The following is a 17,440-nucleotide window of genomic DNA, read 5'->3' as shown; positions in this document are numbered from 1 at the left end:
ACAAGAGTTGTTAACTGTTTTGGAAAATCTTATTATCAGTGGCATTGCTGCTTATGGTATTTGATTTCCCAACAGATCATTTGTGCCAATCTTCATTTGTAACTGTCATGTTCATGGTATTTCTATGTGTGGGAGCAAGTGTCTATTTCCTTATTAATATGAATTCTAGGATGGTTATATTGGAACATTAATGTATTAAAATATTTTTTAAATTACTTTTTCTCCTCTTATTTTACGTCAGGCATTATATTAATTTTTCAAAACCAAAGACAGGTAAGTTACCTACTTGCGTTACATTTCAGATTTATGCTTTCAAAACGAAAAACTTTTGTTTTAGTGGAGTTTCAGGATGGAACCTGTATTTAATGGAAGCCTATGTGCCCTTCCAGGGTGAGAGAGGAGGTCCACGTTGGTTTCATTATTGATGTCTTTTCTTCCTTCTCCCTTCCTTTTCTGTTTTCCTTTCCCCTTATGATCCAAAATTACTGCAGCCATGAACTTAAAAGATGCTTACTCCTTGGAAGGAAAGTTATGACCAACCTAGACAGCATATTGAAAAGCAGAGACATTACTTTGCCAACAAAGGTCCGTCTAGTCAAGGCTATGGTTTTTCCAGTGGTCATGTATGGATGTGAGAGTTGGACTGTGAAGAAAGCTGAGCGCCGAAGAATTGATGCTTTTGAACTGTGTTGTTGGAGAAGACTCTTGAGAGTCCCTTGGACTGCAAGAAGATCCAACCAGTCCATTCTGAAGGGGATCAGCCCTGGGATTTCTTTGGAAGGAATGATGCTAAAGCTGAATCTCCAGTACTTTGGCCACCTCATGCGAAGAACTGACTCACTGGAAAAGACTCTGATGCTGGGAAAGATTGAGGGCAGGAGGAGAAGGGGACGACAGAGGTTGAGATGGCTGGATGGCATCACCGACTTGATGGACATGAATGGGTGAACTCCGGGAGTCGGTGATGGACAGGGAGGCCTGGCGTGCTGTGATTCATGGGGTCGCAAAGAGTTGGACATGACTGAGCGACTAAATTGAACTATGATCTACTTGATATATAGATAAGAATATGGTGCTGTATATGTAAATAATAAAGTATATAATAAAATCAATACCTGTGAACCCACCACCCAACTTAAGACAAAGAACATTATCAGTGCTGTTGGTATATTTCATTTAGTTTTATTTAACTCTAAAAATGGAACCATGCTGTATGTATATTCTTGTTTGCTTTGGCTAATCAACATTATGTTTTTAAAGATTCATTCTTATGGATATGTGTAATTGTGGTTAATTTTCTCAGATATGTGTATGAATTGTATGACTGTTACCACGGTGTATCTCTTCTTCTTAAGACGGACATTTGTTTTTTTTTTTCCTTCCATTTTGTTGGCATTACAGATCTATTCCTACTTAGGTCTTCAGGTACAAGTATTCTACAGCAGTGAATTTTAAACATTTTTGATGGTGATCAACCCCTGTCCACCTTCACCCACTATTTAGTTCAGTTCAGTTGCTCAGTTGTGTCTGACTCTTTGCGACCTCATGAATTGCAGCACGCCAGGCTTCCCTGTCCATCACCGACTCCTGGAGTTCACGCAAACGCATGTCCATTGAGTCGGTGATGCCATCCAACCATCTCATCCTCTGTCATCCCCTTCTCCTCCTGCCCTCAATCTTTCCCAGCATCAGAGTCTTTTCCAGTGAGTCAGTTCTTCGCATCAGGTGGCCAAAGTATTGGAGTTTCAGCTTCAACATCAGTCCTTCCAATGAATACCCAGGGCTGATCTCCTTTAGGATGGACTGGTTGGATCTTCTTGCTGTCCAAGGGACTCTCAAGAGTCTTCTCCAATACCACAGTTCAAAAGCATCAATTCTTCGGCGCTCAGCTTTCTTCACAGTCCAACTCTCACATCCATACATGACCACTGGAAAAACCATAGCCTTGACTAGATGGACCTTTGTTAGCAAAGTAATGTCTCTGCTTTTGAATATGCTGTCTAGGTTGGTCATAACTTTCCTTCCAAGGAGTAAGCGTCTTTTAATTTCATGGCTGCAGTCACCATTTGCAGTGGTTTTGGAGCCCCCAAAAATAAAGTCTGACACTGTTTCCACTGTTTCCCCATCTATTTGCCATGAAGTGATCCACCCACTATTACACAGACAGAAAAATGAGAATCAGTATTCACCCATATTACATGTGATGCATTCCTGTTTTTCTCTTTTTTTCTCTTTTCTCTTTATGTTCTGACTGTGCCTTAGATGACTTCACAGTTTAGGGTCTTTGACTTGGTTTCCTTTGGAGAACAGGTGTGTTTGATCAGGAGGACTGTTCCACACCTGGAAACATCTGGCTCTTGAGTTCTGTAAAGTTTCAGCTAGCACTAAATTTGGATTTAGCCCTTAAGTACCTGCTACTCCTTGATGAAATGAATTCCTTAGGTATGCCTTAACTAAATATTTTGAGTTATCCCAGTGTTACACCATTCTCTGAGGATGCAAGGAGCTGGGTTGCTTTTGGCTTTCTATTCTTGATATTTACTGTGATGTCAGACTTGGCTCCCCCTATTGCTTATCTTAACCATAAACTATATTCTTTAAGGCTCAGATCTTAGCAGTTGATTCTTCAGTTTTCTGGTGGCTTTCTAGTGCATATTCAGATACTTCATGTATTTCCTGTTTCTTGAAGTCTTCATTCTGTTTGCAGACTAAATAGCTAGCATTTTTTTCACTGAAGAGGAAAAGAGTTAATTTACATGGGAATTTATTTGACTTTAATCTTAAGTAATTATAAAGTTAAGCAGAGAACTACATGTTTTAACTCTGATTCAGTGTTTATAGTTATTTAGAATTATTAGAATTGTAACTTACAGAGCTATGCTTTGAATCTCAGAGGGAGAATATTTGCACTTGGTACTGTTCTTGATGACTCTTAACAGGAATAACCAAGGTACTGTTGTGTGTATATATGTAGTTTTAGCTAGCACTAAAACTGTGTATATATATAGTTTTAAATCTTGTTTTTATGACTGTAGGACTCAAAAATAATAAATAGGCATTGTATTCATTCCAGTCTAGAAGTTGTGTATGGTTTGCATTATTGTTTTTTGTAGCAAAATATATGTAACATAAAATTTACTTTTTTAACCATTTTAAAATATACAGTTCAGTGGCATTCAGTATATTCACATGATTGTGCAACTATCCCCACCATCCGTCTCCAGAACTTGAACTTTCCAAAATGAAGCTGTGTACCTATTCAGGGTTAACTTTCTATGCTGCTCTCCCCTCAGCCCATAGCAACCTCCATTCTGCTCTCTGTCTCTAGGAATATGACTACTCTGCGTATCTACTGGCCACCTGGATTGTTTCCATTTTTTGGCTGTTGTGATTAATGCTACTATGAACATTGGTGTACAGATATCTGTGTGAGTCCTGCTTTCAGTTCTTTTAGGTATACACTCAGTAATAGAATTGCTGGATCGCATGGTAATTCTGTGTTTAATTTTTTTGGGGGAATGAACATACATCTTACTGCTTTTCTTTTGCATCTGTATTATAGATATATTTTTAATAAATAATTGCAGGTCTGTTTCTATAATTTTCCAGTGGCTGCATAGGGTTCCAGACTATGGCTATGTCTTGGTTTATTTGTCGATGTTTCTATCATTAACAATTCTTGCTATAATAAACACTATTCTGGTTCATTTATTCATCAAATATTTAGTGAACACCTGCATATGCTCGGCATGTGTAATGACTTTTTGTACAGACATATTTGGACACATCCATTTACTTAGGATCAAGTTTTTAGAAGTGAGACTGTTGGGTCAAAGGATGGGCATGTTTTAAAATGTGATTATTTTCCTGAAAGTTTTTATAAGCTATTTAAAAATATAGTCCCAAATAATGAATAGGAATGTCAGATTCCCCATGCTTTATGAAATACTGGGTATTATCGATCTTTTTAGTATTTGTTAATCTGAGATGATAGTAATTTGCATCTTTTTGGTCACTACTAGTGAAGTCGAACATCTTGTGCTTACAATTTTGTTTCTTCTTTTGTCAGTTGTGTATTCATGTATTTCTGCTCCTTTTTCTTATTAACTTGTTAACTTACTAACTTTTTCTTATTAACTTGTATACTGCTGCTACTGCTGCTAAGTCACTTCAGTCGTGTCCAACTCTGTGTGACCCCATAGACGGCAGCCCACCAGGCTCCCCCGTCCCTGGGACTCTCCAGGCAAGAACACTAGAGTGGGTTGCCATTTCCTTCTCCAATGCAGGAAAGTGAAAGTGAAGTTGCTCAGTCCTATCCGACACGTAGCGACCCTATGGACTGCAGCCTACCAGGCTCCTCCGTCCATGGGATTTTCCAGGCAGGAGTACCGGAGTGGGGTGCCATATATATATTGTTTTATATTATAGGTATTTCCCCCAATTTGTCATTTTTGTTTCCTATTTTTTCTTCATAATCTCTTTTGCAGTGTAGCTGCTTTACTTTTTATAGCAAGTTTTATTAGTCCTTTACAATTTCTGTTTGGTTTCTTTTTTCTGGTGGTTGTGGCCCACCCTGATTTAACGGTCTGTGTGTGTGTGTGTGTATGTTTGTAAGGGAGTGATTTATAGAAAAACTTTCTTAAAATAGAAATCTTTGCATGAAGTGATCTGCTTTGAATTAAATCTGACATAGAAAGTAGTTTGGGAAAAGGAAATGTAAAAGACAGGTGACGAATCAAAAGTTTAACTTTTTTTTTTTTTTAATGAAAATCTTCATAAAGATTGATGAAAACATTTCCAAACCAATACTTACTTGCCATAGAAAACAAGTACATATTGAACCTAATTTACTTTTTATTGATCTCTTAAGGATTCAGGGGATATTTACTTGTTAATTTAGATATGTAGGCTATAGTAGATTGGAGAAATGGTACATTAACTTCAGGAGATATTCCACAGATTTTTACTTGTTCTCAAAATTTCTTTCATTATGTGTCATTAGAGGTTGTTGAAGAGGATGCTGCTTCGGTTGGTATTTTTCTTTGTCTTTGTAACTGCTTTTGCCTATATCTCATTCCTTGAAACCTTTGATTACTTTAATCCTGATCTTTTCTGTATCTTGTTGCTATATCTGGTTCCTGATTCTTTTTAATCTTTCCAATACCTTTATTCTTTTGTTTCTATTCTTGATTTCAACGTGAGCTTTATCAGGATTGAAAGAACTTAATCATACCATGTAGTCTTTAATTTTTATATACAGATTCTTTCCAGCATTGTGTACATTTTAAGCTCTAAGTGCACAACTCTTCTGGACATTTGAGTTTGCTGACTACCTGGATGTTAGTGGAGGATGTATATGTAGAGCAAGTATTACAGTCATTTGACCTATAATATAATAATGAAGAGTGAGATATAATAATGGAGAAAGGAAAAGCTGGCTTAAAACTCAGCATTCACAAAACTAAGATCATGCATCTTGTCCCATCACTTCATGGCAAATGGAAGGGGAAAAAGTAGAATCAGTGACAGATTTTTCTCTTCTTGGGCTTCAGAATCACTGTGGATGGTGACTGCAGCCATGAAATAGAAGATACTTGCTTCTCGGAGGAAAAACAATGACAAATCTAGACAGCATAGTAAAAAGCAAAGACACACTTTGCTGACAAAGGTCTGTATAGTCAAAGCTATGGCTTTTCCAGTAGTCATGTATGGATTTGAGAGTTGGACCATAAAAAAGCCTGAGTGCTGAAGAATTGATGCTTTCAAATTGGTGCTAAAGAAGACTCTTGAGAGTCCCTTGGACTTCAAGGAGATCAAACCAGTCAGTCCTAAAGGATATCAACCCTGAATATTCATTGGAAGGACTTAGGCTAAAGCTGAAGCTCTAATACTTTGACCACCTGATGGGAAGAGCCAACTCGTTGGAAAAGACCCTGATGCTGGGAAATACCGAAGGCAAAAGGAGAAGAGGGCAGCAGAGGATGAGATAGATAGCATCACCAACTCAATGGACATGAATTTGAGCAAGCTCCAGGTTATAGTGGAGGACAGGGATGTCTAGCTTGCTGCAGTCCATGAGGTCACAAAGAGTTGGATACAACTTAGCCACTGAACAACAACAAATAATAATGAAATAAAATCATACTTATAATGATTTAATGAAAATGTTGAGCCTTATGAACTTAATCATGAACCTGTCTTGTGACCTTGATCAAATCCTTTAAAGTGGTATAGTTTTCATTTTGCAAATTTGGATGGTTTCTTATTTTAGCTTTCTTTGCCTTAGAGTTTTGCTTGCATAGCAAATGCAAGAGCCTAAGAGTTAAGAGTTCGAGGACTTTAGGGAACATCTGCTGTCTAATTTGTTCTCTCTACAAATATTTACCTGGCACTGTCTTGGTTTTGAGGATACGGTGAAGTCCCTGTCTTCATGGAGTTTACAATCTTTTATGAAACGAAGGTTATACACAACTCTGTGATCTTATTTAAAGAGTCCTCATTTCATTTTAGTGGGTTTTAACATGCTTAAAAGAAAAAGGATTTGTTCCCTTATATGCCAGATAGGAAATGAGGAACTTGTAAAGCAGGAGGAAGAAATCCTAAAAGAGTGAACAAGGACAGTGCCTCTCATATTTTTCTGTGTGTATGAATCACATGAGGATCTTGTTAAATTGCAGATTCAGAACCAATAGGTCCAACGTCCTGGGATTTTGCATTTCTAACAAACTTCTGGATGCTGCTTCTGGTACCAGTCTATGAACCACAGTTTGAGTAGCAAGGAATTAGTATTTCATTAAGAGAAAAGAAGAATAGCCTGTTAACCTTTTTGAGAGGAGGGATTTGGGGCCATGCAGCATAGGCTTGGAGTTCTGAGCAACACATCACTCAGAACTTGACCTTGGTGAAATGGAATTATAAGAGCTATTAATATCATATATAAAGAGGGAGTATTGAGGAGGTAGTCAACATCTGTTTTTTTTGGATGGCATCTAGAACTAAGGCTGGATGGTCTTAAAGGGTCTAAAACCTTTGAAAAGATATTAGGAGGTGAAAGACATGAGGATCCTCAGGTATGATAAAAATAACTAGTCAGATAATTTATGAGTAAAGTATTGACTAGGAGGACTTAGTTTGTAATTGGGAAGATTTTCTTTCCTCTTTTACTTATTCTAACTGGCATAGTGATTCTAGTTTTAAAAAAAGGTAAATGCTGGTTCTTGTTCTTTAATATGTATATGTATTTTTTCCTGCAGGCGCATTCTGTGTGGAAAGTATTTCAAATTTCTTTGTTACAGGTCTGAATAAAACTTAAATGTGCTTGAGATGCCCTTTTCTGATCTGTTCCTCTCATATCAGCTACTTGGAACATAAATAACCTAGGAGTTCATTTATCTTCATAGAATTAGCAGAAGACTCTTAATCTTGGAGGTGGTGTAAAATGCTCAGTGGATATCAAACATTTACCCATAGGAAAAAATTTGGCAAGCCAGATCTTTGAACCAGCAGCCTTATATTTAGTTCTGTGAATTCACAATGCTAGTGTTTCCAGTTATGTTTTTTACATTTTCCCCCATTCTTGTACTATTTTAGAAGTAATATATATTCTCTTTAATAAACACCTAATTTGTTACAGACTGAAGATGTTGGGAAATTACTGCTAACACCCATAATTTATTATGGCTTCTGTCATTGTAATATTGGTTTCCTTTGAAAATAGGTATATATGGCAAGGAGACTTAGTTATTGTTTGTTATATAGGCAGAAAGATGTGAAATGTAATCATGGATTCAGTTCAGTTCATTTCAGTCGCTCAGTCATGTCCGACTCTTTGCGACCCCCTGAATCGCAGCACGCCAGGCCTCCCTGTCCATCACCAACTCCCGGAGTTCACTCAGACTCAGGTCATCGAGTCAGTGATGCCATCCAGCCATCTCATCCTCTGTCGTCCCCTTCTCCTCCTGCCCCCAATCCCTCCCAGCATCAGAGTCTTTTCCAATGAGTCAACTCTTTGCGTGAGGTGGCCAAAGTATTAGAGTTTCAGCTTTAGCATCATTCCTTCCAAAGAAATCCCAGGGCTGATCCCCTTCAGAATGGACTGGTTGGGTCTCCATGCAGTCCAAGGGACTCTCAAGAGTCTTCTCCAACACCACTGTTCAAAAGCCTCAATTCTTCGGCGCTCAGCTTCACAGTCCAACTCGCACATCCATACATGACCACAGGAAAAACCATAGCCTTGACTAGACGGACCTCTGTTGGCAAAGTAATGTCTCTGCTTTTGAATATGCTGTCTAGGTTGGTCGTAACTTTCCTTCCAAGGAGTAAGCGTCTTTTAATTTCATGGCTGCAGTCACCATCTGCAGTGATTTTGGAGCCCCCCAAAATAAAGTGGGACACTGTTTCCACTGTTTCCCCATCTATTTCCCATGAAGTGGCTGAGATAAATCTCCATGTTCCTTTAATTGTATTAGTTCATTATGATCAAATGAACTACATGTAAAGTGTTTTTAGTAGTTACGTACCCAGTCAATTTCTGGCATATTTAAAAAGCATTTGCTGCACCTATTGTTATTTTGGTATTTAGTTCTTTTTTAACATAATTGTTAAAACTGAAAGTAAAACATCAAAAGCATTATAGTCTGTTCTAGAATCAGGCTAAAGAAAAAATGAAGTAAAACACATTGTATGCTAAAAATATATTATGCAACTTACATCTGAAATTGTTTTGTTAGAGCATCTATTGAAAATGAATTTCAACTCTCCTTATTCTGTAGGTTTTTTATAATGTGATTATCTGAAAGTGGATGTTCATATAAAATAAGTTTCCAGTGTCTTCCAATTTTTAACTCAGTTTAACTTTAGAACCATACTCTGCTGCTGCTGCTGCTGCTAAGTCGCTTCAGTCATGTCCGACTCTGTGCGACCCCATAGACGGCAGCCCACCAGACTCCTCCGTCCCTGGGATTCTCCAGGCAAGAACACTGGAGTGGGTTGCCATTTCCTTCTCCAATGCATGAAAGTGAAAAGTGAAAGTGAAGTTGCTCAGTCATGTCCGACTCTTCATGACCCCATGATCTGCAGCCTACCAGGCTCCTCCGTCCATGGGATTTTCCAGGCAAGAGTACTGGAGTGCCAAGTACTTCAAGTGGAATGAGAAGTGCCAAGAGTACAAGGTTGCCATTGCCTTCTCTGTTAGAACCATATAAGCCTTTCCTATGTATTCTGAAAACTCAATGTAGTAATACCTGGAAATGTAATTGAAATATAAAATAAATGAAAAAATAATGTAAATGTAAAGTAAATGAGAAAGAAATTACAGATAAGCTTAACATTGAAATAATTAAATTTAAAAGAATAAAAGGACATGTCTTGTTAATTTACACTACACTGGTGTATGGGGCTTTTGAGGTCAGGGACTGTGTTATATGTATTTGTGTTTAGCACACATACTAAAGGACTCTTTGTTTAGTGTTTTTTTTTTTTGTTTTGTTTGTTTTTTTAAGAGTCATTAGAGCAAATGTTCCTAGTTCTGGTAAAAATCTGTTTTGTTTTTTCTTTATTTAGTTGAAGAAAAATATGAAAGAGTAGTCTGGGGTCATGCAGCCTATTTTTTTTTTTTAATATCAATCCTGCTTAGTAGTTTTGTGATGTTGAAAGTAACTTCTCTATACCTTAGTTTTTCTAGTTATAAAATTATAATATTAATAGTCCATTTCATAAGCATTGTTATTGGGATTAAGTGAGATAATTCATGGAAAATGTTTTGAAGAGTTTTTGGTAAATAAGTACTTTCAAGAATATTTTTTAAAAAAAGAATATTAATTGCTGCTAGTCTTTTTATTCAGGAAAAACCACTCTTGGGATTGTCGATGGTGAATTTATTTTGCTTTTCAAAACAGGCATACGTATCCAGGTTCCAATATCATAGGTTTGGGTGATTAATATACACACTTAAAATTATCTTTGAATAAAAAATCTTAAGAATTTTTACTTTCAAGCCACTATAACTTTAATTCCTATGGGGGAAAAAGAGAGCATTCATTTAATAAGTCATTTTTTCTTTATAAACTATTTGATACCTCTTCTTTACAAGGCATTGTACTATGTGCTAGAAATGTAAAATAGAGCAAACTTGGTGTGTCCTTCTGTTAGAGGCTGGTAGAGAAAGGTACCACTGAGCATAAATCGGTGTTGAAATAATTCCTTTTGTGCCAGATCATTTTATTAAGCCAAACTTTTGGGTGGATTGACTCTTTGCCTTTATGTCATTTGTCATAGGTGCAAAACCTCTATTTGAAGACTTAACTCATTAAATTGTATCTGAAGTTTATGTGTTGATTTCCCTGTTACATTGGGAGATTTTTTTTAGGGCAGAGATTAGTCTGAAATATTTCTAGGGCTCCTCAGCCACTGGTAGAGTACTTGTCATATATTAGGTATATAATATTAGTTGAGTAATGAATAAATATTTAGAATGTTAGAAGTAAAAGGAATTTGATTCATGTAAATAATATTAGACACTAGAATTTCTAAAAATTTTAGATCATTTACATAGGGTATAACTTTTGATTTTGACTCTTTAGGGTATTTAAAACACAACTAGTACTGTCTATCACATCATCTTATAAAAGGAGCCATTTTAACACCAAAATAGTAGGAAGGACGGTTTCATAGTAGCACAGTTTGGTAACTTTAAACTCATATTTTGGTCATGGCTGGCACCTATTCAAGAAATGCAGTCCTCTCCTTTTAGAGGTGATGTATCTTAGAGAAGTATCTTAAGTTCTTACAGCAAGGCAGAATGATCACTGAACTTAAAATCCAGGTCTTCTGACTCTCAGCCCCAAATTTTTATCCTGTCCCCTCAGTCTTCATCACATGATGAGATTCAATTCAGTTCAGTTCAGTCACTCAGTCGTGTCAGACTCTTTGCAACCCCATGGACTGCAGCATGCCAGGCTTCCCTGTCCATCACCAACTCCTGGAGCTTGCTCAAACTCATGTCCACCAAGTCATTGATGCCGTTCAACCATCTCAACCTCTGATGCCATTGAACCATTTCATCCTCTGTCACCTCCTTCTCCTCCTGCCTTCAATCTTTCCTAGGATCAGGGTCTTTTCCAATGAGTCAGTTCTTTGCATCAGGTGGCCAAAGTATTGGATCTTCAGCTTCTGTATCAGTCCCTCCAATGGATATTCAGGACTGGCACAGACAATTTGTGCCTTCACTAAAATCTTGTAATTGTTAAGAAGCAGAGCCAGATTAAATCTGTATTACCCAAATCCATTTTAGTGAAACCTGTGGATTCACTTCTGTGTAATCTTACCCTCCTCTAACAGCCCCTGTTCAGTTGTAGAGATGGAATTATAAGTGACTTTAAAAAGACATCTATAGCATTTTCTTTGTTTGAAAATTTCAGATTTGGGGCTTAAGCAGCTTCTTTCAAGGAAGAAGGCCAGTGCAGCTGCTGTTATAACCCAAGATCTTGATCCACATCCATAGATTGGAATACTGGTGGGCCAGCAATCCTCAGACACCTCACTCAGGACAGGTAAGTGAAGGAATCAGGATAAGAAAAGTAGGATGAATGCTAATAGTCTTCCTTCCTATATCTTATTAGATGCAAGCAGCTGACTGCCTTTAAGAATTTAACCCTTTAAGCTGGTTAAAAACAAAGCATTTGAAATCTTATTTGGTTGGGGCAAAGGATTTTTAAGCTTGTAAAATATGTGTCAAATGTTACCTGTGGTGAAATTTAGGATAATTAAAGTTTTTTTTCTTTCTTGTTTTGTGCATTTTCCAGATTGTATTTATGAATTTGTATTATTTATTTATTGTTGTGTAACAAACCACTCAAAACTTAGTGGTTTTAGACCTATCAGTCATTTATTTTGCTTGTGTATCTGTAATTTGGGTAAGGCTTACTTGGTGGGGACAGCTTGTCTGTTAACAAGTGGAATGAGATGGGGCTGCTGGAGGAAAGGGGATAGCTCATTCCCCTGAGCTGTAATCATTTGAAGGCTTGCTCACTCTTGTGTCTGTTGGTTAATGCAGGCCGTTGGTAGGGGCCTGGGCTGTAGGCCAGAACACCTATGTATGACCTCTGTTTTTCACTTCTTGGTTTCCTTACAGCATGTTGGCTGGGTTCCAAGAGAGAGCATCCCAAAAGAGCAAGGTGAAGTTGTATGGCATATTTGACTTAGTTTTTGGAAGTCACATACTGTTACTTTGCTCTCTTGTATTGGTTGAGGTAGTCATGAAGGTCTCCCCAGGTTCAGAGGAGTATAGAACCCTACCACTTGAAGGGAAGAGTATCAGCATAAGATTATAAGAGCATATGGCATGGAATCTGCCATTGTAGCCATTTTTGAACTATGTGATTTGCCACGATTTGCATTACTTTTAAGATAAAGAATATAAATGTATAAATGTATTAAATGAAAAAGATGAATATTTGGATGAATGTGCATCCAAAAAAAAGATGAATATTCCTGGAGAAGGAAATGGCAATCCACTCCAGTACTATTGCCTGGAAAATCCTATGGACAGAGGAGCTTGGCAGGCTATAGTCCATGGGGTCACAAAGAGTTGGACACGACTGAGCGACCTTTTTTTTTTTATGGTGTATGAGTCCAATAAGAATTTTGTGTGCTCTTATTTACTGAAATATACTGAAAATAAGATGCCTAAACAGGAAGAAGTAAAATCAGTTTTGAGTTTTATTTCATATCAACAAAGCATGCTGCTATAATCAAAAGTAGAGACAAAACTTTATAAACAAGATGAAAAATAAGATTTGTAGTTAGGTTTTTTTGTTTCTAGAAAATGCTAGTCGTTTTTGTTCAAAGTCTACTTGGGTGTTTTTTTTTCTTGTTTATTTTAATAGTTTGAGAATTATTTGGGAAACTGGTTTCTAATATAGTAGATGTGAAATGTTTAACAAAATATTTAAAATTTGTGGCAGGGAAGTGATTGTCATAGCATAGAATTGACCATATTAATCTTTTTTCTTTTTTTGGTTGCGTGTAGTACTTTTGCCTAGAAAATCCCGTGGACGGAGGAGCCTGGTGGGCTGCAGTCCATGGGGTCGCTAGAGTCGGACACGACTGATCGACTTCACTTTCACTTTTCACTTTCATGCATTGGAGAAGGAAATGGCAACCCACTCCAGTGTTCTTGCCTGGAGAATCCCAGGGACGGGGAAGCCTGGTGGGCTGCCGTCTGTGGGGTCGCACAGAGTCAGACACAACTGAAGTGACTTAGTAGTAGTAGCATATGGGATCTTGGTTCCTTGACCAAAGCTTGAACCCTTGCCCTTTTCATTGAAAATATGGAGACTTAACCACTGGACTGCCACAGAAGTGGCATCATTCTTTAAGTGTACAGTTCAGTGGTACTAAATATGTTCACACTATTTTGCCACCAATCTCCTAAATCTTGCAGAACTCTAAATCTTGCAAAATTGAAATTCTACCCAATAAACACCTCCCTATTCCCCTCTCCCTTTAGCCCCTGGCAACCTACATTCTATATTCTGTGTATAAATTTGATCACTCTAGGTACCTCATGTAAATGGAATTGTAAACTCTTTATCCTATTGTGACTGGCTTATTTCACTTAGCATGGTGTCCTTGAGGATCGTACATGCTGTAGCATGTATCAGTTTCTTTCATTTTAAGGCTGAATAACATTCCATTGTTTGTGTATAGTACATTTAATTTATCCATTCATCCTTTGTTGGACCCTTGGATTGCTTCCACCTTTAGGCTATTGTAAATAATGCTGTTATGAGTATTGGTATACAAATATCTCTTTGAGCCCATGCTTTCAGTTCTTTTGTGTGTATACCCAAAAGTGGAATTGTGGTACTTTGTTTAAATTTTGAGGAGCTGCCATACTACTTCCATAGCTGCTGCACCATTTTACAGTTTCACAATGTAAAACAATAGAGAAAGGTTCCAGTTTCTCCACATCCTCACCAACTCTTGTTTGTTTTTCAGTAATGGTCTTTCTAATGGGTCTGAGATGGTATCTCCTCATGGCTTTGATTTGTATTTTTCTAATGATTAGTAGTATTGAGCCATCTGAGCATCTTTTCACGTACTTGTTGACTTTTATACAAATACAGTTTCTTTGGAGAATATCTGTTCAAGTCCTTCACCTTTTTTCTAATCAAATTGTTTGTTTTTTTTTGTTGTTGTTGAATTGTTGAAGCTCTAGATGTTAACTGCTTATCACATAACAAGATTTGCATTCTCACTATCACTGTCTTATATTTAGGTCTCAGTGGTGTCTTTCAACTATCAGATAGGCCCCCAACCAGCCTTTTTTCTTCCAACTTTCTTTTCTAGTCTGTTAGGAAGTTACTTTGCATAGATACCTGCATTACTTTTTACATTACAGTAGATGCTTACCTCATTTTACTGTGCTCTGCAGATACTGCATTTTTTACAAATTTAAAGTTTGTGGCAACCCTGCATGGAACAAGTCTGTTTATGCCATTTTTCCAGCAGCATTTGCTCACCTCGTGTCTCTGTGTCACATTTTGGTAATTCTCACACTATTTTAGACATTTTCATTTTCATTATATTTGTTATGGTGTTCTGTGATCAGTGATCTTTGGTGTTACTGTTGCAAAAGATTATGACTCTGAAGGCTCAGATGGTGATTAACATTATTCTTAAATTAAGGTATGTACATTGTTTTCTTAGACATAATACTCTAAATATTTAGACTATAGTGTAAGCATGACTTTGCTCCAGTTTTATTGAGACATCATTTAAGTGCTGTGCTGTGCTTAGTCACTCAGTCACGTCCGACTCTTTGCAACCCCATGGACTGTAGCCCACTAGGCTCCTCTGTCCATGGGGATCTTCCAGGCAAGAATACTGGAGTGGGTTGCCATGCACTCCTCCAGGGGATCTTCCCAGCCTAGGGATGGAACTCGGGTCTCCTGCCTTGCAGGAGGATTCTTTACCATCTGAGCCACCAGGAAGTACAGCAGTGTATAAGTTTAAGGTATACAGCATAATGATTTGACTCATATACATCACAAAGTGATTATCACAGTAAATTTGTTGTTGTTCAGTCACTGAGTCATATCCGACTCTTTTCCATCCCATGAATTGCAGCACACCGGGCTTCCCTGCCCTTCACTATCTCCTAGAGTTGCTCAAACTCATTTCCATTGAGTCAGTGATGCCATCTGACCATTTCATCCTCTGTCGCCCCTTTCTCCTCTCAGTGGACAGTGGCTCAGACGGTAAAGCGTCTTCCTACAATGTGGGAGACCCGGATTCAATCCCTGGGTCGGGAAGATCTCCTGGAGAAGGAAATGGCAACCCACTCCAGTATTCTTGCCTGGAAAATCCCATGGACAGAGGAAACTGGTAGGCTACAGTCCATGGGCTCGCAGAGTTGGACACGACTGAGTGACTTCACTTTCTTTCTTTCTCCTCTCAGTGAAACTTATCTGTCATCTCATAGTATAACAAAAGGAAAAACTCCAGTCCTCCAGGCTCCTCTGTCCATGGGGATTCTCCAGGCAAGAATACTGGAGTGGGTTGCTATGGCCTCCTCCAGGGGATCTTCCCAGCCCAGGGATCGAACCCAGGCCTCCTGCATTGCAGGTGGATTCTTTACCAACTGAACCTCCAGGGAAGCTCATAGTAAAATTAAAAGAAAAAAATTTTTCCTTGTGACAAGAATTCTTAGGATTTACTCTCTTAACTTTCATTTATGACATACAGCCATATTCATTATATTTATCATGTTGTACATTATATCCCTCGTACATACTTATAACTGGAAGTCTGTACCTTTTGATTGCCTTCATGTAATTCTCCCCTTCTCCACTCTCTTCCCTCTGGTAAACACAAATTTGATCTTTTTTTCTGTAAGTTTTGTTTTTGATGTGTAGTTGACATACAGTCTCCAAAATTCAGTTTTAGAATATCCTCATTTCCATCCTCCCCGCCAAATTCCTTGTACGTGTTTGCAGTGAATTCTTGTACCTATGTCCAGCCTCAGGTAGTCAGTAATCTACTTTGTATTTTAAAAATTTGCTTTTTCTGGAGATTTCATGTAGTTGGAGTCATACAATATGTGATCTCATGTCTGGCCTTTTTCACTTACCTTAATTTTTTTTTTAAACTTTTTTTTTGATGTGGACCCTTTTTAAAGTCTTTATTGAATTTGTTACAGTATTATTTCTGTTGTTTATGTTCTGGTTTTTTGGCTGTGGTGAGGCATATGGAATTTAGCTCCTTGATCAGGGATCGAGCTCATACCCCTGCGTTGGAAGATGAAGTCTTAACCACTGGACTGCCAGGGATGTCCCTAGCTTAATGTTTTTGAGGTTCATATTGTAGCATGTATCAAGCAGCATTGTTCCTTTTTATTATTGAATAGTATTCCATTGTATGGCGATACCACATTAAAAAAATTGACTCATTGTTTGATAGACCTTTGGATTGTTTCTCCTTTTTGACTGTTATTATATTTTTTTATATTTATCATCTCATGCTTTAAACCTTTTTTACTTATGTGATTAATATGTGACTCTAGTATTATCCAGATATAGTATAAATGCACACACATTGAAGGATACGCTAAAAATATTTTAGTAATGGGGTACAGGATCAAAAAAATTTGGAGGTCACTGTTCTAGTCCAGAGCAGTCAGAAAATAGAAAGTAACCAGAATTATCCTAAGTCACAGGTCTGATTTACCACTCATAATTATACTGCTTGTGAAATAAATTTCTAAATGTGGTGTTTAAGGAGCCCTACCTTATGCGCCTAAACTCTTAACTGTTTTCTAGCTACCACTTCAGTTTTACAGCACACTGCTTCCTTTTAGATTATTTTCACCAAATTCTTTGTAGTTCTTCAATACATTCTGCCTTTGAGCTTTTGCCAGCTATTCCCTTTGCCTAGAATGCTGTTTCCTACCCACCTTAGCCTCTTGGGAGTACTATGATACATTATTTAAACTCCAGATAAATTGCCTCTTTGAATTGCTCAGTGGCTCACCCAAGCCAGTTTAGCCACTTCATCTTCTGTGATACCTCTGTATGTAGTATCTACCTTTATTATAGCAACTCTCAAACTAAATTGCAATTATGTATTAGTATATCTGCATCCTTCACTGGACTGCTGTGTCCTTGAGGACAAGGAATAGGCCTGTTCATCCAATATGTGTTGAATAAATGAATGAGTAGTAGCCTCATGGGGGAGTCCCTTGCATGATCCTGAGAGTAAGTACCTTGTTAAAATCTGTGCTAGAATACCTCACTTGCCTCATCCTAGTTTAGACGCTATGGTGGTGGTTTAGTCACAAAGTTGTGTCTGACTTTTGTGACCCCATGGACTATAGCCTGCCCGCCAGGCTCCTCTTTTCATGGGATTTCCCAGGCAAGAAAACTAGAGTGGGTTGTCATTT

General features: G+C 37.8%; 1 protein-coding gene across 14 annotated transcripts in view; it reads left to right on the top strand.

Annotated features, from left to right (window-relative positions):
• NUMB (NUMB endocytic adaptor protein) overlaps window positions 1–17,440 on the top strand; it is a 163,712-nt gene that overhangs the window by 33,832 nt on the left and 112,440 nt on the right. For 11 of the 14 annotated variants that reach the window (XM_055538586.1, XM_055538582.1, XM_055538591.1 and 8 more), the window contains one exon: window positions 11,418–11,549. The exons of 1 other annotated variant lie outside the window; for it this stretch is intronic. The gene's annotated coding sequence lies outside the window, so the exon portion shown is untranslated. Of the gene's footprint in view, window positions 1–3,342; window positions 3,429–11,417; window positions 11,550–12,130; window positions 12,174–17,440 lie in introns of those variants that run through there. 2 more of the 14 variants (XM_055538590.1, XM_055538587.1) reach the window with 2 other exon arrangements.

The sequence above is a fragment of the Bubalus kerabau genome, chromosome 10 (assembly GCF_029407905.1).
Source record: "Bubalus kerabau isolate K-KA32 ecotype Philippines breed swamp buffalo chromosome 10, PCC_UOA_SB_1v2, whole genome shotgun sequence".
In the NCBI taxonomy this organism is placed as follows: Eukaryota; Metazoa; Chordata; class Mammalia; order Artiodactyla; family Bovidae; genus Bubalus; species Bubalus kerabau.
The sequence above is the reverse complement of the archived record's forward strand: the minus strand, read 5'-3'. Positions and strand labels throughout refer to the sequence as shown.